Below are 21,924 nucleotides of genomic sequence, written 5' to 3' on the forward strand. Positions count from 1 at the left end.
AGGCCGCCCGGCAGGCCCCGTGAGCTCGGCCCCACTGCGGGGGCCCGAACCGGCGTCGCGTTCAGCCCTTCCTCTCCAGGACCTAGTGTCTGCGCGCCCGGCCTCCTGGGCTTCCTCTCTCCCCGCTTCCACGCCACGGCCGGTGTGCCCGGGTCTTTCCTCGGCTCCCGGGCTTACCCTCCAAAGTCACTCGCGACCGTTTCGTTTATCTCCTTCACTCGCGGGATTCCTGAACCCCCTTCCACTGCTCGCTCCGGCCTCTGGCCACCCTGGTCAGTCGGGGTCGGGTCACACCCAGTCTGTTCCCATCTCCATTCAGGCCACTGCTCTGCCTCGGAACACTCACCTACAGGAGGGCCTCTCCCCGTCCTTCCGGACCCAACACGAACCCCACCCCCTCCCCCAAAGACGTCACAGACCCCTGCTTGAAGTGCAGCTCTCCCGCACACTTTAAAATTTTATAAATACACATCAGTACGAGCTTTCGGACTGGATAATTGGATTCATCCTGCTCCTCAGAGCGCGCTGGTTATCCACCATCACCGGGAGGCCGTTCTCGGAGTCTGCTCATCCCACCCAGACCCCCAGCCTCACATGGTGTTACTGGGTGGTGTTACTCCGTGAGAGTGTTGTGCTCACGGAAGCGGTGATGTGCCGTCAATGACAGTTCTTGGATTTCGCACAAAATTTTAAGATCTGCGCATGCCGCTGCACGCACATATACTCTGTCACTTCTCAGTGCTGCCTGGAACCCCATGGTATGCGATCCCCTGTGAAGGATAGCCAAGGTTGCCTGTACGTCCCCCCAGGACAACCACGACCACCATAATCCTCCTCAAAGTGTGTCCGTTTACAGAACTCTCCAGTAGGTTCGCCGAGACACATGGCAGGAGATTTTGTGGGGGCGTAAAACATAAATTATTTTCAGTAACTACTGCAGATTGCTTTCCGAATTGCGGTGAATGTCACCGTCTACCCGTAGCATGTGAGCGTCCTTGTCTCCAGGTGTCCTCGCCAATACTTACTGTTACCCACCTTTCTAGTTTTTGCTGTCTGATGGGATGAGACTATTGCTGGTTGACCGTTCTTCTGAGTTTCCGACTTCTTGTTGATTTGTGGGAGTTTTTGTGTGTCCTCTCTATGTCACTTGTGATTTTTAGATGCTCAAATCTCTTCTTCCCAATATATCTCCATTAACTGTCTGGAGCGACCTTTATTAAGATCTTCTCCATTCTCCAGTTGAGATACACGCACTCTTGCAGTCTCACATTTAGATCTGGCTTGGGAGGTCTTGCTCTCAATTTTATGTTTTCTCAGACTCATTTTATGTTTTCTTTTATGAAAACCTTCATGTATTTTTTTTTTTCCATTTTCAGGTCTTTAACCCATCCCATAAAACTTTTCCACCTTCCCCAGAGCTTGTCTTGAGTTTTATCTCCATCCATGGCCTCTGTCAGATTTGGAGGCAAATCTTGGACGCAAAACCCTCAAAGCCCCGGCTTTGCCTAGCCTCAGCCTGGCTGGCCCACTTAGCTCTGCCCACACAGACTCCAGTCCTTCCCTCCTTTCTCAGCAGAAGACGCGTCACTCCTCCTGGCAGACTCAGGACTTTGTGCACGGAGTTCCACACCCCACCTCCTCCTTCCTCCCCGGTGACCTCTCCGTTCTTGGGAGCTCGGTCTGCCTCTCAGCACGTAGTGTGCTCTCGTGTCTCCTGATGTCCTATGGAAAAGTCGTTCCACCTCTGTTCCTGGATCTTTGTCCTCAGTCCCCTTGTCTCCGAGCCCCACACACTTGTCATCCTTGCCTTGCAGCTGGCCTGCTTCTGGCCAAGGAGGTGTCAGTGGTCCCACTGGAACTTTACAAATTCCCTTCTGATTTTTTTTTTATGCTTTGTGACATTCTCTCCTCATCTTCTTCTTAGCTCTCAACTCCCAGATCTCTTTCAGTGACCTTGCCTTCCAAGGCTTTATTCTCACTTGCTCGAGGATACTTCACCCATACCCATGGTTTTCACAACCACGTTGGGGATGGTGTTGGTGCTGGAGCACCGGTCAGATCCATCATGTCCTACAGCCCACGTGACGGTGTATCCATCCCAGGCCTCTCCCTGGAGCATCCGATCTATGTCCTGCAGCCAACATGGCGTCTCCCCCCACCACCACCACTACTGGTGACTCAAGAGCACCAAAAATTAAAAATAGGCCAAACTGAACTGAACTTCTTTCCAGTCTATGCATCCTCTGCCGATTCTCTGGTTTTCTAAATGACACACCAGTGTCCTCAGATGGGCTGTTGGGAATTTTTCTAGCTGGACTTTAAAATCCAAGGAGTTAACTTGATTACCAAGGAGCCATTGAATATACCATCATCTCTGTTTTCTCTCTTTCCCCCAACCTTTTCCTGCTCCTATATTCCTGTACTCACAACTCAGCCAGCTACCAAAGCCAGAAATCAACAAATGTCCCAGACTCTTCCTTTGCCAAGTGCTACATATTTCATCTCTCGAAAGACTGGCCCAGTCTGTCCCTTCCTCTGCATCAAAGCAGCCTCTGTTGTCATTCTCCACTGTCCTCTAACTCGGTGCTTCTCAGACCTAAGTGTGCAGCAGGCCTGCCCGCAGAGATTTTTTTTTTTTCATCACAGAGCGTGGACCTTCACCCCAGAGCTTCTGACCTGGCAAATCTTGAGTAGAGCCCGAGGATCTGCCTTCCTACCCAGTTCACTTCTCCTGGGAGCTGGGGTGATGCTGGGGCTGCTGGTCAGGACGGCACTTTGAGAACCATGACCTCAGCCCATCTGCCGTCCATCCGCGGGCTCATTCAGCACGTCGTTACTGAGCTCCGTGTCCGGGCACCGATCCCAGTGCTGGAATTCAGCGTTGAACAAAACGAAGTCACTCATGGGGGGGGGGGACAGACAATGAACAAATTAATGGGTAACATGATGCTAGAGTGATAACTGCCAAGAGAAAACAGGGAGGCTGCAGGGGTAGGAGAGTGATGATAGGGAGAGGTGTTGAGGGAAGGCTTACTGTGCGAGCAAGATGGCAGCCGGCACCTGAAGGGGAGAGCATCAAACAGAGGGAGCTGCAGATTCTTCTCATTAATCATCCGGAGACGCTGTCCTCACGTGCCGCTCCCCTGACAGAATAAAGGCGGCCACGTCTGACTGCCATCCTGGGCTCGCCACCAGCTGTGTCACGCTTGCCATCCCCTTGTCCCTTTCACAACCAGCCTGACCTGACCCCTCCTGGCTCCCTCTTCTGGCCTTTCCTGCCATATCAGGGCAGTGACAGGGTCGTTTTCGTGTTGTTCCTCGCCCAGAACACCTTTTCCCTCATTTGCCTTGGGTCCAGTTCCAGGACCACCTTCTTCCAGTATCACGTCCTCCGGGAACCTTTCCCCAGTTCTCCCGTGTACCAGCGCCCTCTTCCTTCTCGGGCCAGCAACGTTTATCCCAGAAGTGCTCCCTAACCTCAGGACGTGCCGTGGTTGGACGTCCCTTGCCTGTCTCAAATCCATATTCCGGGGAGGATACAGGAGACATGGGGCGAACGAGGGGCGAAAACATTTCTCTTGCTCCTTGACTTCTCCAGGGAGCGGGTCTCCTGTGGTTCCGACATGCTGGTGGCTTCCGCCATCGCTAAAGGAGAAAGTAAAGGCCGTGGCCCAGCTGGGATACTGCAGTCGTTTCTGGAATTCTCTATCTGGCCCAGCCTCCTCTGTGTGCCATTACCGAGATAATTGAGTTGGAAGTAGCAACATTTCCTTCATCTTCCTTCCTTCAGGCTCACAAGCGTTTTTTCACCCAAAGGGAGGGAGATTAATTGACTTCTTTTATCTTCCATTCAAATGAGGCTTTCATGTGAATCACCCCCGAGCCCCCCCCCCACAAACCCGGCCCTCCTAATCTCCCCTGCTTTGTTAAGGGCCGCACGTAGAAGGGACAGCACCTCAACCTCCCAGAGCCCCACGACCTCACCGGGTTCCCCCCTTCCCACTTTCCCTCTAAACAACTCAGACCGGGCATGACAACAGCTCGGGTGGGGAATGTCACGGAGTGGGGGGGGCGAGGCAGATCCAACCGGAAGCCGCACCAGCCTCTGAACTCGCCACACACCGCCAGATGGCCTGGTGCAGCAACAGCCTTTCGGAATTAATAACTCTCCCTCCAGAGGGCCAGCTTCATTCAGGAACCGTTTCACATTTTCCAGCTAAGTGTGGGTTCTTCCCCCCCATAGTGTTTTCTGGCCGCTCTGTTCTGGGGAGACCGCGGGGCCCGCTCGTGAAGGCGAGGGAGATGTCTCTTGCTCCCTCCACCTTTCTTTGCCTTTGGCTTCTGACGGTGCAGCTTTTAATCTAGAAATTATGGTAACTTGTATGTGCATTTTGAGAGTATATCATTGCTGCATTTAATTAACGGTTATTAGCGTTAGCGTACTGCGCTGTATTCTATGTCACAAATCATCAAGTCTCCCAGAGCACTTATAGCAATTAAGAACTCCATCACACCTTCTGTACAGTCATTTGGTACTTTTCCAGGTCTTTTCAAAACTGGAAATTACTAATCAAATCATTTCTGCTCTGTGACTCGGTATCGTTTATTCCATTCCTAATGATGTGCGACTTTTTTTCCTTTGGCCGTGAACAGAGGCATCCTTGCGTCGAGCCCATTTCGCACCGCCGTCATGCTTTAGCGAGGCGGTAATGAACTTGCAGGAGGAAGCCAGGCTTTGGTCCTCCTTGCAGAGCGCCGACTTTCCTCTCCTGCTGTTGGGTGATTGAATTTTGAAACTGTAAAATGCATCGACAGACCCACCAACCTGACTCGCCAGGGCCACCGCCATCACGGTTTACCTTCAGTGCGGAGCTCAGTGCGACTGCCGCCGGATCGATTTGTCATCCCTCTAAATGGAAACTAATTACTTCCCAGGGAAGATCGCGGGCAGATCCCAGCCTCGCCGCGGCGCCCCTCCACGGTGAGGTGAAGGCAGAGGCCGCGGGGTCTCACCGAGGGGGCCGTTCCCCTCTCTGCCGAAATCACATCGGGAAGAATTTTTATTCTCTCCGGCAGCCGTGAGCTTGCCATCACGTGCACTGAGGTCAGCCGTCAAGGGCACATCTCACTTCACGGGTCACCGAGACAGGCCTGAGTCCAGTGTCGGGGCGGGCCGACCGCCGGCGTGCTCCAGAAACACCCTGGCGGGCTTCTGAGGGTGTTTGGGTGAAGACGAGCCGGCCTGCTGGCAGGGTGGCCCGTCCCCTCCGGCCCCCCAACGGGATTCTCTTTCTCCCCCTGCCCGAGAACGCCGTCCTGGAATCCTCCCCGGCACGACTGAACCGTTGCCATGCGTGCGGCCGCAAACAGCCTGCGTCGCGGACAGCTGTGGGCAAGACTGACTTAGAGACGCTGCCAGGAGATCCAGGCCGAGCAAGGCCGCGCCTCCAGGCCTGGGGAGCACCAGGGCCCTGGCTCGGGTGGCGGCGCTGGGGCTGGGCCAGGCCAGCCAGCTCGGAGGCTGTCGAACAATCTGATCACAGGAGGCCTTGCCAGTTCCCCACCTTTGCCCATTCTGGATGCCGTCTGCATGTCAGGCTATCGGCTGGCTGACCAGTCTGGGGCTCGGGGCCGATCCCGCCACCTCTGGGTCTTGAGCCTGGCCCTCGAGAGGCCTGTTCCTGGACGCTCTCCCAGCAGCGGTCAGCCGAGACGGAGCAGAGAGGCCACGTGCTTTGGCAGCCAATGGGCGGCATTGGACTGGGGCTCTGTGGTGGGGCCCCGAAGCTTACGTAGAGGAGGCCAGACCCCAGTAATTGCCCATCCCAAAACTCCCTTCCACTTCCGGACTCACTTCTCATTCTCACCACCTGGCAGGGGAGCCGCGGAAGCTCCTGGTGGCTCTGTGGGCCGTCCGAGCTGGGATCAGGCCCCTAGACTTCGCCGGGCCTTGGCTTTCTTCTCCCTGGTACCGTTGACTACGCTTGGACGAGTTGGCTCTGAAATAAAATAAAAACCCAGAAAAACAGTTAGCCCAGCTTGGTCGGCTCTGCTTGCAAGTGAGAAAGAGGGGTGCCTCCTGGAAATTGATGCTGCTTTGTTATTCCCTCTCTGTGACTGTGCAAACCCAGGACAGGGCATCTGGGCTCACAGTGTCTCTCCCATGCTGAGTTTCCTGGGACCTGCGCTTCAGTGAGCAGGCAGGGACAACCAACTGGGAGAGAGACGGGTTTTCATGATCATAGCTGCCGCCTGACCCCTCGCTCACCTGCGCACCTGCCCTCTCCTTCCGCCTCCCTAGTCCCTGCTGTGAGCCTGGCAGGAAACGAGGGGACGGGAGACGCAAGGGCTATGCTGCAGACACGTGGGACCTGTGCGTTAGAATGGAACATTGGCCTCTCTCTGGAGCCCAGAACGTTCTCTGTGCTCTAGCTGCAGACAGCATAGTGGAAGACACCAGGACTCTGGGAAGCCTCTGTGATTCTTAGTTTCATGGTGATTCCAACCATTGTCTGGCCAACAGTAGCCGTTCGGGGGTGGGTGGCACGCCGTGGCCCAGTGAAGTAGGTAGATGGCCAAACCATGACGGCTTGTGTGTTGAGCGTTGGGGAGTCCAGGGAAGTACTTGGCCTTCCTTTGTCTCCCGTTTTCTCACTTCTCTGATGGCAGTAATGATAGTACCTGCTTCCCCCCGGGTTCTGGTAAGAGTTAAAGGAGTCTAGATCCATGTGATTTAGATCCTAGATCAGAACCCAGGTAGTTCCTGCTCTGCCCTAAGCCCAGGATGGATGTGAGTTGCTATTGTTACAGTTGGTGTCCTGTAATCACCCCCACCGTATGACCTCCGTTTCCTGCACCCCGTGGTGCCACCGGCCCACCGAGTCACCTCCACGGAGGCACTCGGCCTCCCCAGATCTCAGGTTCCTCATCTGCAGCATGAGAGCGAGAAGGCAGTGGCTGAGTCTGGCAACAGTGCTTTCTAGTCTGCGATGGGCTCACAGATCCATCGTCTGTGTGTGCTCCACATCGGGTTTTGTGGTCTTGAATGGAGTTTATATACTCAGATCGTGACGCATGAGCACCGTCGCATGTTCTGATGGAGAGACGTGACGCACAAACCAGGAAGTCGGGGAGAGGATTGGAAGGAACATTTGGAAGGAATCGATAGGCCAGTGTGCTGACGTGAGCTTATTAAGATAATCCCTCTGCGTGATGGATTAGAAGACCTCTCTGGAGGAATGTGGAGAGTTCAGCTTAGGGACGCACCTTTCCCTGTTGACCTAAATCTCAGATTTTGCTTATGTCCACGTGAGCTTACAAAAAGCAGCAAACATGCCAAAGTGAGCAGCAAACATGCCAAATGCAAAGCGTACGCAGAAGCATGCATGGGGTCTCTGGGGTCGCAGAGCCCGGCCAGTGCGTTATTTAGTCTGAGAATATCCTGGGTAGGGGTTAGGGGGGCACGGGGGTGGTCATTAGAGGTGACCTGTGTGTCAGATTTCCCGTAGCTTGACAGTGTGCCTCAGCCCTCTGGTGCCTGGGTTCTTAGCACGTTGGCAATCAGGAACGTCTCAGGCACAAGTAACAGAACTAAAATGGCTTAAACAGGTGGAGAATTAATAGTCCCATACGGGGCTGTTTCATTCAGCTGGGTATGTATATTGGGGCCCTGGGTCGGCTCCTGTTCTTTTAGCTTTCTCGTCGTGGCTCCACGATGACGCTGCAGTTGCCAGTCGCCATTTTCCGGAGAAGCCACACTCAAGGACAGGAGGCAGGAGGAAGGTGCTTTTCCTCATCAGTCTCTACATTTTTATGAGAAAGACTTTATTTGGCAGAAGTCCCCCAGCAAACGTCTTCTAAGGTCTCATCGACTAGAACTGGGTCCAGTCCCTGCTCCTAAAGCAAGCGCTGGCAAAGGCGGATTGGATTCCCGAGGTCGGTCTCTGCCGAATCATGGGGGAAGGCTACGCGGTGCCATCTGGTACTCACAATTGGGGTTCCTTGAACTCAATGGCATTTTACTGGGACGACCACCAGGGTCAGCCTAGGACCTTAAGGGTCATTGATTCTGACCAACCGCTTTGGAGATTAGGAATAGAACCTCTATGAACCTCGAAGCATGTGAAGTGATTAGTAGCAGACCTGTGACTAGAACCTCCTTCTTCTCACTGCCATCGCCACGCTGGGTTCCTCTGGCATGAGTTTCCATTTCAAGTGCTTCACATTGAACATATAACGATCGCACGTTTCAATGAATACCGCTACCACTAACAACGGCCTTGCGGATCTCTACCGAGAATGTTGTCTATCATTCCCAGCTAGACTCCCTCTTCCGGCTTCTCTGACCACTAAACAGCTGTTTCATCGGATTCATGCTACGCACAAGGCAGACATACTCTTGGAAGTCCTTGTCCTCAAGAAGGCGCATCCTGGACCCATGACCGCAACACACAGATTCGTAGTGCCGGCTGACTGATAGGTGTCCTGGGTTCCGGTCAGGGCTGAGGACAGAGGAGAGGAGTTCAGTTAACAGAGAGAAGAGAGGAGGAAGTTTGAATGAGATGATGATGATAGTAATGACCACAGCATCTGTTAAGCACTTACTATTTCCAAGACAAAGTTCTCTACATGTTGTAACTTATTTCATCCTCACACAGACCCCCAAGATGCAGTTTATTAATTAAAAAAAAAAGAAAAGGTCACTTGGGTGGCTTAATCATTTGAACTTGGTTTCGGCTTAGGTCGTGATCTTGGGGTCCTGGAATGGAGCCCCAAGTTGGACACCGTGTTCTGCATGGAGTCTGCTTGGGATTCTCTCTCTCTTCCCTCTTCCTCCCTTCCTCTCCTCACATGCGCTCTTTCTAAAGTAAGTAAAATCTTATATACATAACCACACACACACACGAATAGACCTTGCGTCTAAAGAGAATGAGATGGAGAGTTAGCTAACTTACCAAGGTCAGTAAGTCAGTAAGTGGAAGAGCAGGGCTCGGGGAGCGGGGCTCGGTCTCTGCTTACGCTCATGTACGCTCGTCCTGGCTTCACGTAGGCAAACTCGTGACATAGGGAAGGTCGGGGCTTTGTGAGGGGGCTTCTCTATATTGATTTAGCTGAAGGGAGTCTTTATATTTATATATATAGTAAGATGTCGTGGGAGATTAGGTAGGCAAAATTTTCACTAAACTCAGTAGTGCCTGGAACTTGGTCCGGCCGTCTGGGTCCCAGAAAAACACTGATAAACACATCTGTCACAGAGAGGACATAAGCATGACTGATAAACGGGGCTTCTCCCTCATACTTTTATTCTTCCGTTTTGGGAGGAAGAGATGTTTATGTGTACCCATGAGCAGTGAAGACGCCGCCAGTCGTTATGATCGTATGGTATGTCTCAGAAGCCATCATAACTGCGCGTTGCCCTGATCCCATGTGTGTGCCTGTGATGGGGTGTCTGTGGGAAACTGTCAGTGCCCATTTACTTATGATTGACTAAGTGGTGGTCAACGGCTTCTACACATCCCCTGTTTCTCTAAGTAGGATTCAACTCAAGATCACAGTAACCAACACACTGCCTCACGTTTTGAGGTGAAAGCTAGAGGCCTGTAGTTAACTGCAACATGCGCTTTGTGCTCCGGGGAATTAAGTCATAGTGCAAGACCCTGCCTTCACCCTCCCAGGTTTTTGTTTGTTTGTTTTCCTTTTTAGAGTTAAACAATTTAGACCACTTGAGATATTAAAATGGGATTTACTGGACGCCTGGGTGGCTCAGTCGGTTAAGCCTCTGCCTTCAACTCGAGTCATAATCCCAGGATCCTGGGATAGAGACCCGCGTGGGGCTCCCCACTGACCACGAAGCCTGCTTCTCCCTCTCCGTCTGCTCGTGCTCTCTCTTGCATGCACGCTATTTCTCTCTCTCAAATAAATAAATAAAATCCTTAAAATGGAATTTACTTGACAGGTAGAGAGAAGAGGGTTGTTATTATCTAAACATGAGGAATTCAGAATATACTGATTATAAGGGTACCCTGCTGAAGACGGAGTCCCCAGGTCATACGAAAGAACACTAAGACAGACATCCTCAAGATAGGCCCAATTAGAAAATGAGCCACGTTACAGAAACCTAGAGTGGCCCCGAATTTAAAGAATGGTTTTATTGGTGGTGTCTGTATTGGTGACCTCTCATTTACTCCTGGATATCTAGATCCATCCTGAGTTTTGACAGTAGTGGACTATTTTGCCAGCTGGTTGGGTATGTCCGGCCTGATACCCAGATTCCTTTTTCTAATGTAGATCTCCTGTCGTAGTATAGTTGACATTACAACGCTCCTGTCTCATCTAACTAAAATGCTTAAAAATTTTAAAATCACACCATCTCTCATGCTTTTCTGTTTCTTCCCTGGAAATCCAACTACTCGATATATTTCAAATGGCTTCCAGCAGAGGCTTCCCGCTGGATACCTGGTTCTCTTACTACTTCCGATAGGTCAGTCTGTGAACTTGGGTGAAGTACGTTAACCTCTGTGATTCTCAGGTCCCTCTAGACTTCCGTCCTGCCACGTGCCCTCCCACCGTTGCAGTTCAAATCCTACCCCTCTCTGAAGGCTCGTTTCAAACGCTGCTTCCGGAAGCTCTCCTCAATATCGCTTCCTCTTCGTTTCCCCCGAACTGGCAATATCCGTTGGCATTGCTTCCTGCCCTCCTGAAGTGCATGCTCCTTGAGAGTCAAGGTTGTGTCTGGAACCTTCAGTTATCTCTGTGTTCCAGAATTTTCCACAGTAAGGACTCACATGTTGAAAGGACGACTAGATCAGTCAGTCCTGAGATCATGGACTGGATTTGTTTCTTTAAAATCACGAATTCAGACCGCGGTTCTCTACCAAGGTGTTGGTCCCACAGGGGCATTGGAATCAATTGTAAGTGTATTGTAGTAACCGGTTATCCGTGATGGTGAGGACTTGGAAATTTGCAAACTATTTCCTGTTTTTATAAATTACAGTGATTCTCTTCAGTAATATCCTTTAATTATGATAATAATATTATCATCCTCCTGTGTTAATACTTCAACAGGACTCTCCCCCTTGCACTGTGATTTGTTTCTTGAATTGGAGAGAAAGCAGAATTAGAGTCAGGACCCAGGAAATTATATGTAATCCGCAGCCTATCTTTTCTGTGCCACAACCCATAATAAGCCAGAAATCATTGTTAATGGCTACAGAACTATGGAATTACTGCAGTGCTTTACTACTCTGCAAGATGTGGGAGCATGGTCAGAATGAACATTATCTGTCAATTTAGGGAAGGAATAACCATTATTTTTAAACCAGGGTCAGCAAGCATTTCCTGAAAAGGTCTAGACAGTAAATATTTGGGGCTGTGGTGGCCACGCAGTCTCTCAACAGCTCCCCAACCCTGCTGGTGTCGCACAAAAGCAGCCAAAGACAACACATAAACTATTGGACCTTACTGTGTCCCAATAAAACTTTATTTACAAAAGCAGGTGTTGAGCCACAGGTCTGTTCAGAGCCATAGAGCACACAGAGGCGTGTCAGTGCTCCTGGTTATGTCTTAAAAATTGTGCTAATCATGTGCGTTCTGCTTCTCCGTAATGGCTGCCTCCCTGCAAAGAGAGGAAAACAATAGGTGGGGAACTTGCTTCCTTATTAGCGAGAACATCCAGTATTCTATATCTCGGCGTCAACAGTCTCTAGACCTTCTCAGCGTAGGAACGAAGACTGAATTCTGTTTATGGGTTGAATGCTGCCACGGAGGACACTTCTTCAGAGGAAGGTGAGGATGGCCTGATACACCTTCTTACCTGCCAAGAAGTTTGCTTTTGTGGCATTACCCGCGGCGCGTTATTTTCTGGCTTGGTGGTTTCTCTCAGTGGGATACTCGGGCTCTGCCTTCCTGTTTGGCATTTTTGCTGATAATTACTTGAAAAACCGTCACTTCTCTTTTTAAACGACCGCATGGAGGCATCGCCTTTCTTCTTGACAGTCAAGAGGCCACCAAATGCGACCACGTGAAATAAACCCTGAAGACAGGGTCCCGAGCGCGCCGCACGTGAACTTGACATAATTAGTCCCTGGAGTCTGGACGCCCACCATGGATGTCTTAGAACCCAAATTCGAAATGGTTTTGTCACCGTCTGTGGTGGGAAACCGTCACCATGGCAGGGTCCCACGCACTGGGGACATCCGTGCTGTCAGATTATCTGGACGGTGCCTGTAAGTCTGGCCGTGGCCCACTTCCTGGCCCTCAAAGCTCAGGCCCTCTCCAGGGCCCCCTGGGACAGGAAGAGTGTTCCCCCGGAGCACTGGGGATATGACCCTCCCCGTCCCCGGCCAAGACCGTGCCCTGCTCCGGAGGCTCTTCTGAGTCACGTGCCAAGTCTCTGTGCTGTCAGTCATGGGCTGGTGCCCCACATGTTCCTCATGTCACAGCCGTCCCCTTTCATGCTGACACACAGCTTGAGCACCTGGTTATCTCCTTTGGCCCCTTGAACCGACTAGGACTAGAGCCCTGTCATCTCGGCACGTTACAGAAAATCGCACTAAATATGACTTTGAGAAAAGAGATCCTGGGGGGGCGCCTGGGTGGCTCAGTTGGTTAACGCCTCTGCCTTCAACTCAGGTCATGATCCCAGGGTTCTGGGATCGCGCCCCGCATCGGGCTCCCTGCTCAACCAGGAGCCTGCTTCTCCCGCTCCCACTCCCCCTGCCTGTATTTCCTCTCTCACTGCCTCTCTTTTTCTGTCAAATAAATAAAATCTTAAAAAAAAAAAAATAGAGATCCTGATCTCCCATGACAAGCATGTCGTAGAGGCTCAGTGTCATCACGGAGGGCGTGGCCTCTCCTCATCTTTCTACCCTGCCATCTCGATATTTGGGGAATGACATCCCTCACAGAAGCAAGATGGCTGCAGAAACTCCAAGCAGAATGTCACCTCCCCACGCGGCCCCACACCACGCAGGAAGGAAGGAGCGGGGATAAAATAGGGCTCTTCTTTACGCTTTCCACTTCAGCACGGAGAGTGTTCCAGAAGCCTCCGGTGTCCTCCTTTTCGAGTGTACTGGCTAGAAAAGCATCACTTGGCTTCTAGCGTAGGGGAATGAGATGGCCACAATAGGCTTGGACAAGTCATAGCTCCCCTGGTGCTGGACATGTACCATAATTAGGGTTCTGTTGACAGAGAAGAAAAGGGAATGGCTTTGGGTAAGCAGCCAAATGTGTCTGCTGCCCCTGACCTAACCCCCCACCCCCCAGTTGGTGGCTAGAGCACCTTTTGCTTTGACCCACAAATTAAAGCCTGGCCAAGAGTCTACTGTCTATGGATAGTTCTCTGGAATAATTGCCAGCGGTCTTTCCTGATCATTAGCAGACATCTGGATTCCCCATCCGTGATTTTTCTACCTGGCAAGACTTAGGATGCCTATTAGGATCCGAGCTTGCTGGGTCTTTTGGATACGATGTCTTACCCTCCTGGCAGACTCTGGTTGGTGCTCTACACCTTGATCTAGCCCTTCTGGGGTATAGATCAGCCACTTTGGGACCCTTGATGCATTTTAAAAAGTAATTTCACCTTTCATAGTGCAAATCATAAAACGCCTGCATTTTTTTCCGTGGTGGCACAGATAACGTGCCTTGGCATTACTTTGATAGGCTATTCTAAGTAATAGAAAAAAATTTGAAAATTCAAATAAGTTGAAGGGGTTCTTCCCTGCCCATCCTAATTTCATGCTATAGTTTAAAATGTGATGTAATTCTGTGATTTAAATGACTGGCTCTTGTTTTTTTGAGATTACATGCATAAGATGGTAAGAAATTGTTTAGGAACTATAAGGTTCCATTTCCTCTTGCGAGAGGCCTAGTAGAACTAACTCTTTTTTTTTTTAAAGATTTTATTTATTTATCAGAGAGAGAGAGGGGGAGAGAGTGAGCACAGGCAGACAGAATGGCAGGCAGAGGCAGAGGGAGAAGCAGGCTCCCTGCCGAGCAGGGAGCCTGATGTGGGACTCGATCCCAGGACGCTGGGATCATGACCTGAGCCGAAGGCAGCTGCTTAACCAACTGAGCCACCCAGGTGTCCCAAACTCTTAAATACTCTGTAGTTTTAGAGAGATTGAGAGTTTGCAAATCTCTTTCATCCCCGTTTTTTTTTTTTTAATAGTTTCCATACCTGCTGTCCCCATTTTACATATGAAGAGGTGAGGCTGTAAAAATTAAGGTAACTTGGATGGGTCCTAGCAGTCTTCACGTAGTTGGTGCTGCAACTGGCCCTTCTGAGCCCACTTCTGAGGCCCTTTCCTCTTTCTACCCTAGAGGTCCCATGGCCATGTACAGTAGGAATAAAGAAGGCCATTCATGTCCGCGGATAGCCCAGCCATGCTCTCTGTTCATTTCGACCTCTGCTACTCTGCCCAGACTTCTTCCAAGATTTCCTTTCTCTCCTTGGTGCAGTTTCCACTAAGAAATAGCAAATGCAAGCGAAGTGGCTATCATAGGTTCAGTCATAGGTGACCAAGACCTTAAAATAATAGTGGCTTGAAAAAGAAGTTTTTTTCACATGGAAAAGTCTGGATGTAGGCATTGCAGAGCCCTGTCCCTCTGATCCCTCTGGGACTGAGTCTTCTTCCAGCTTTATGCTCCATATGGCCTTCTTCTCATGGTTCAAAATGGACCCTCAGCCAGCCATCATCCTTCTAAGCAGCAGGGCAGGTGGAGGGGAGACGGACAAAAAGGAAGAGGGCTAGGGACAAGGATCAAGAGTCAGGGTCCTAGAAGCTGCCGGAAGTCTACCACAGGGCCTGTCCTAGCTTCATGAGAAGACTGGGAAATGTGTTTCTGTTTTGGATGATTACAGGGGATTAAAATTCTAGTACCATGGAAGAGAGGTAGGAGCGATTAGGAGACTACTACAAAAGCTTGCAGAAAGTGCAGAAAAGCAGCAAATGTAGCCTGGATGGCCATTAGGAAACCATTCCATTAAGAAGCTATTACTGGTATCTTTTGTGAAAGATGCCTGAAATTTCTGTTTATTCATTCGTTCATTCAACAGATACTTATTAAATACTCAGTATATATCAGTCACTGTTGTAGATACTGAGGACATACTTGGGGAGGAGGAGTTGTTCTTTGAATGGTCAAGGAAGGATTCTCCCAGGGGTGACAGCTGAACAGTGGAAGGATGTGGACAAGTGATCCGTAGAAAGATCTGGAGTGAGAGATATTCTAGGCAGAGGGAAGAGTAGGTGAAAAGGCCCTGAAGTACTACTACACTTGGTGTGTCCAAGACCTGTGGATATGCAGAGGCAGATGTGTGGTTGGAGCAGCAGGACACACGGGAGCATGGTCAGAGGCAAAGTCGTAGAGGTCGCCAAAGGTAGATCCCACAGGGCCTAATGAACCATAGTAAGGAGGTTGGGATTCACTCTCAGTGTTCTAGGAAGCTGTCAGATGGCTTTGATCAGGGGCTTGATATGGTTATGTTTGGCTATCCCAGCTCGTAGGCAACCCAATGTCACAGATCTGTTGGGCTCATCAAGGAAGGTCCTTACTTCTCTGGGGGTATTTGGCCCTTGCCTTCCTGCCAGTGACCTTGCTTCGTTCTTGCATTAAAATAAGTTATAATCGACCTTGAACCTACACCACAGGGAGACATTGCTCTGAGACAGCCATGCAGTTAACAAGCATCGCCCACTATGTGTTGAGTTTCAAGACCCAGATTTCACACACATCCTAGAAGCAGGTGTGTGGTTCATGCTGGGACTCAGTCCTATCTACATTCAGAATCCCAGAAAGATTCCAGGAATGTTCTCAGGGAGGACCATCAAGACCAAATGCCGAGTCCTGCCAGTGACTCTTCCTGAGACTCCTCAGGTGCTTTGCTCATCTGCCTCTGACGGTTTCTCTGTGGCTTTCTGATGGCATTCCGTGGTTTGCCCGACTGTCCCTTCTGGTTTTGTAATGTCAGGACAAAGCCCAAGGATGAGCAGGATGTGGTTGCCCGGCGGCATTCGTTGCAGATGTCCTCGGCGTGTGTGGGCTGCAGTCAACCCACACTCGCCGCCCGCTTCCCCGGCTCCACGTGCAAGGACGCCTTAGGCAGGAAGGTCCCAGCGACGTGGCGAACTAGAATCCGCTGCTTTCTTCCAAAGAGGCAGGGGAGCTCCTTCGTAGCAGACTGAGTTGTAGAGTCTCTCTGGCATGCAAAACACAGACCTTTGTATTAGAAGTGAAATATTTAGATCGGGATCATTATGGAGCTCTTTTTACAGCAAGGCAGGCCTGATAAACAGAGGGAGCAGGGCGAGGAAGCACAAAGGAGGTAATAATATCTGATTAGCTAAGCAGCTGGATAACTGAAGGAGAATTTGTTAAAAACCTATCAAGACATCAACGCTAGATGTGAGTTGTTCTGTCAGCCCGGGCCACTTGTGGAGCTGTCTCCGGAATATTGCCAGTGTCTAATTGGCTGCTGGTTTCTTCCCCTCGCACCGTGTCCCGGCTCAGGGGCCTGGGCTGTGTGACCCAACCCGCCACTGTCATCGGGCCGTTTTTCCATCCCCGTAGTGGCGGGGATGCCGCCCCGGGGTCATCCCAGTCACCCTGGTCATACTTGGCCACATGCTAGTGATCCGCCTCTGGGTTTCCGGGGACAGCAGGAAAGAACTATCAAACTTGACCGCCTTGAAGCCCTCGGAGGATTGTTTCTGTAGAGCCCCAGATTTTTCCAGTCATTTCTGGCTTTCTTTTCACCCTCTTAGCCCTGGTATGTCTGAGATTTTGCACTTCCTCTGCCCACTTCAAGGGCATGAGAGACCAGAGAAACCATGAAGTTGCTGCTTCCTTAGTTACCGGCTTTCGCTAAAGCAGATGCGAAGATTTGGCTGTAGTGAGCATCTCCCATCTGCCTCGCTGTGCTGGTCCCCCGATGGTCCAGGACCGTTGAAGCCCAAGTCTGGCCTGGTCGGTACCACCCAGGAACAGGACAGAGCTCCTTTGGGAAATGGGGTGGCAGGTCCTGGACTGGACTGCCTCAGCCGCTGCCCTGGGGCTAGCTGTCCCATTATAGAGACCCTGAAGATCGGTCTGGGGCACTGGGGATGCCAGAGCTCCCTCTGTCCCCCCTCCCCAGCACACACCCGTGCACACGTGCTGGTTCACAGAGGAGGCGGGTTCTGGGGCTCTCGGGTAAGCGGGTTCAGAGCTGTGCGGCCACCTCCCAGAGCCTTGGATCCGTGTCTGTGCTAAATCCAGCCCCTCCTGAAGGCTGATTGCTCTGAACCCAGGGCAGCAGCCCCTCTCTAACTTTGAGTTCCTTTGCACAACCAAGGGTAGCTGGGGTCGGGGGTGGGGCTTCCTTTTATCTTCCCCATGTTATGAGGGTGCTTATTTCAACATCATCCCAGGGAGGTGCTTTGGGGCTGAAAAGCAGAGAATCACGAATAGGAGCCCAAGGTCCAGGCGGCTTCCTCTGCAGTTCAGTTCAGAGAAACCACATGCGGGTGCAAAATAGAAAAAGAAGAGGAATTCAGCGTAAGGCCATTGTTTTCTTCTTTAGGGTAGAGGCGGAGTGGAGAAATCTGTCATGGATAAAATCCAACTTTAATGACAATCCGCGGCCCCGAAGCGCAGACATATTGCAGAGCTAATGTATTATTTTGTTTTTGTTTATTCTGCAGAAATGGGGAAATTTCATTTTTTAGTAGAATTACAGGCTCCCCTTTTATTATTCACAGGCCCTAACACGCATGGCCACATGGGCCTCGGAGCGCTCGGTGCCTTTAATACCGGCGGCCGTGCGAACCTAACCTGGTTTTCCAGCCCCTCCCCGGCGGTCCGCGGGGCTTGTCGGAGGGTGTGATACATGCGGAAAGCTGCTTAGGGCAGCTCGGCAGCCCCGTGTTTTCAGGGGAGACCAGCAGCCTTGCTGGGAGGCTTACCTGAGCTCTGACGGGAAAGGATGGCCTTCCCGGGCGTTATCGGTGGGAGGTCGTCGTGGACCCAGAGCAGGGGTCACCGTGAGCTTTGGCAGTGACTGTCTTGGAGTTTTTGCTCTCTCACAACTGGCGTGCTCTCCTCCAGTCCTGAGCACTTGCTGGACGTCCCTCCTAAGAGAGGTGACTCTCCACCTGCTTTGCACAATGAATGGGAGGTTTGGAAAGTCCTAACTCCTGGTTCCTCCTACTCACATTCTGATTCCCCCGGTCCCGGTGTGGCCTGGGCATGGAGGCTTTTAACTTCGACCCGCAGCGAGGTGATTCTGTGCGCAGCTCAGGTTGACAGCTGTACCCTCATTGCTTCCAGCCACCAAACGGGGTTGGTGACCTTGGCCATGCTGGCTGAGCCAGCTTCGTGGTCCGTACAATCATGGCATGGCTATGGTGCTCACGGCGCCTACCTCCTAGGGGTTATTGTGAGGCTTCAGTCCCTTTGTATTCGTTGGGAGGCTCCTATAGGCCGGGCACTGTCACAGGAATTGGGCTTCAGCTGGGGGAGGGGGTGGGGATGACCAGAGACCCCCCCCTTCCCCTTTGTGGAGACGATGGAGACCCAAGACCTACTGTCCTGTCAAACAGAGGTGAGCGCCGCAAAGACACAGATGGCCCGGGGAGGGATGGCAGACGCGTGCTGAACCCGGGCCCCGCGCTCCAGGCAGGTTCTGAGTGAGCAGAGATTCAGAGGGATGAGGGAGCAGTCGAGTAACCAGCTGAGCCCCAGCGCAGCACGTACGTGCGCAACCCTTGCGCCATGCCAGGGCTGTTTAAATCGTAGTGCAGCCAAAGAGGAGAAAGCGTAGCCCCTTCCCTGTCTCCTGCCCCATAGCTCTGACCGTGTCCTCTGCCGAGCTGGACGGCTGCCCCGGGGGGGGACGTGCCGTGTGGGGCAGGCCCCGGCCAAGTGTGTTGTGTGGAACCTCTGGTTGTACCCTCACTCGGTGAAGTGGGTATCAGGTGTTCGTCTCTGTCTTCCATTAGAGGGAGCTGGGGCTTTGCTGGGCTGTAGTTCGCTCGTGGCCGCACCAGGCTGCATGGCAGGTACGTGGAGACGTCGGGACGTCTTTCCTGCCAGACTGCGTTATTCTCCCTCCCTGAAGGACCACCGTGCGTGTCCGAGGCCTCCACCCGCCAAGGCCTCACGCGGCACCGTGAAGTCATCGGTCCCCGTAACACTCGGGCTTCCGGTCCGGCCCCACGCCCTCTCTGCACGGCACCCAGCGGGATCTCAGATGCAAAAGAGAAATCGGGTCGTGGCATCCCCCTGCTTGAAATGTCCAGAGGCTTCCCTGTGACCTTGAATCAATCCGGACTCTGGCCAGGAGGCCCCTGCTCTTGCCTCTGTAACCTCCTCCCGGCCCCGCCCATCTCCACCCCACGGCACCTGTCTCCCTCCTCGTCCGGCCCGCAGGCTCGGCTCCTTCCCTCTGCGCCTGGGCCCTTGCCCTCGGCCGCGTGCGCTGCCTACAGAGCTGCCCCTATGGCTCGTTCTCCCCGGGTGTGGAGACCTGGCTCGTTCTCCGTCTTCTGCCGGTGGAGCCTTCTCAGCCTTCTTGGCCAGCCCCTGTATGGGTCGGTTTGGCTGTCCTGACACCTGTCAAGTCTGCAATTACCTTATTTTCTTCTTTATTTTTGAGAGAGGGAGAGAATGCGTGTGCTCCCACGTGTGCGTGCTTGTGGGAGGAGGGGCAGAAGGAGGGAGAGAGAGAGAGAGAATCCCAAGCAGGCTCCACACCCACCGTGGAACCCGACACGGGACTCGAACTCACGACCCAGAGACCCTGACCTGAGCCAAAATCAAGGGTCGGACACGTAATAGACAGAGCCCCCCGGCGCCCCTCCTTACGGACTTCGGTTTCTCATCCTCCCCGACAGTGCAGGTGCCACGAGTGGGGTCTCGCTGCTCTAGTCACAGCTGTACGGAAGCCCGGTCAGCCGGCGCTCTCGCAGGCCGGCCCCTGATGACAGGGCATCTAAGGCAAGGGCGGAGGGCGGGGAGATGGCAGGCAGGGTATCGGGTGAACGGGAGGGAACCGCAGACTCTGCCCGAGAGGCCCCTGCCGCACCTGCCTCAGAGGAACTCTGCCCTGTGGGCGGGCTTCGCGGGGCAGAACTAGGTTGCAGAGACGCAGGGAGGAACGCATTGGGGAACGCATCAGGGAAGGCCCTGGAGGGCTTGGGAGTGACTCGGGCAGAGTTTCCTTTGCCGGCGCTTGGGATGGAAGGAGGCCGCAGGAGGCGGCGGCATGGGGTATGTGCGCCCTTGGGGAGGGCTCAGACCTCGCTTTGAGCTGCAGTTGCACCACCGAGAGTTTGTGACCTTGGGCAACGTCCTTGAGTTCATCTTTAAAATGGGTATGATGCAGTCTTCACTTCGGTGAGAATGCGGTGCGCCTCTGTGTCCACACATCGGGTGTTCCGTAAGTGCTGGCGTTGAGCCCAACGGCCAATCCCCAGGCTGGGCAGGTGCCCCCGGGCTCTGTGGCACAGGCAGGCCCATGGCTCCAGGGCCGAGGCCTGGACTCAGATGAGATACCGGAATGGCTCTCGGTTACTGGCCTTTGACATTTTTCTGACATGAATAAAACTTCAAACGCTAACAGCCACCCAGACAGCCAGGCCCATCTCTGCCAAACAGCACCTTCATTGGCTGGAAAGAAAGTGGGAACTTCTTCTTGTCGTTGCACAAAGCCCTTGCCTGGTGAGCCAGAGTGCGAGCGAGAGTGGACAGTAGGAGACGGACCCCCGAAGCCGGAGGCGGGGGCTGGGCAGGGCTGCCGGCCCTTCCCACAGGCCCAGGCAGCTCTGCTGACACAGCTGTCCCTTTGGAAGTTGGCCCCGAGTGGGAAGGGCCACGGGACTCTCCCAGCCCACAGCAGAATGCTTTCTGTTCATCGCCTGCGGGCGGCGCGGTGCTGGTGGCCCAGGGCGGTGGACACGGCCTCCTCACCACAGGGGCAGACTCTGAGTTCCACGTGACCCTGGTCAGGCACCCGGACCAGCCTCTCCCTGGGTCAGGCCGTGGACGTGGGTCCCAGAGAGCAGAAAAGTCTTGCGGGAAGGAAAGGGAAATCCTAATTAGCACCCGGGAAACCGCCCTCATTTCCAAACCCAGCAGGTCACCTGGCCGGCAGCGTGGGGGCCGTGATTCCTTAGGACACCGCAGTCCCGCATGTTAAAGCAGTTAGAACCGCATCCCGGGGTCCAGGAGGGAGACCCAGGACTTCATAAATCACGGCTCTGGCACTGTTGCTGCAGGCCTAACCTGTAGCAATTTATCCCAAATGAGGAAATAATAATGTCGTTTCTCAGCAGCCTTTTCCTGGGGGAGGGGTCCATGATGGAGGGTAGGCAGGTGTTTGAAAGAATCTTCCCGGGCCGGACCTTGTTACAAGGTCGGCATAAGGAAGTTCTCTGCTCCCTCCCGCCTCTCCCCTCCCCTTGCCCTGACGCAGTGGCCTGGGGTTTCAGCAGTCCGAGGGCACGGTGGCCAGGGACTTAGACTTGGTCCCTCAACGTTGTCAGTTTGTTTTGCAGAAAGTAAAGTGATGTCACTGACAGCGGGTTTTTCCTAACGTTTGAGCCAAGTTGTAGAAGACAGGGCAGCCGGGGTCCTCTGTTGTTGCTACTTCTGTTTGCTGGTCTCTGCCGCTCTTCTCGGGTCGTCTGCCGTCCCTTTCCCACACGTGTCCCCATTTTGCAGATAGAGGGTGATGAGTTGCAAGGGGCCCCTGGAGTGGACGGAGGCGTGAAAGTGATCGATGCGCGTCTCTCGTGCCTCAGCCTTGGCGTGGGGGCTCCTGGTTGGCCCGGGAATCGCTGCCCAGCAGGGGTTCAGGGACCCCGCTCGCTCGATCTTGCGGCGTTGACATACCCTAACCCAGCCAGCCCGGGGGAAGGAGACCAGACGGGACGCTCACCTCCTCCG

The 21,924-nt window shown here is 52.9% G+C and overlaps 1 protein-coding gene across 8 annotated transcripts in view; it reads left to right on the forward strand.

Moving 5' to 3' along the window:
* Nucleotides 1-21,924, forward strand: part of AUTS2 (activator of transcription and developmental regulator AUTS2) — a 1,064,271-nt gene that overhangs the window by 935,578 nt on the left and 106,769 nt on the right. The window lies entirely within an intron of this gene.

The sequence above is a fragment of the Mustela nivalis genome (genome assembly GCF_964662115.1).
Source record: "Mustela nivalis genome assembly, chromosome: 19".
NCBI classification, from domain to species: domain Eukaryota; kingdom Metazoa; phylum Chordata; class Mammalia; order Carnivora; family Mustelidae; genus Mustela; species Mustela nivalis.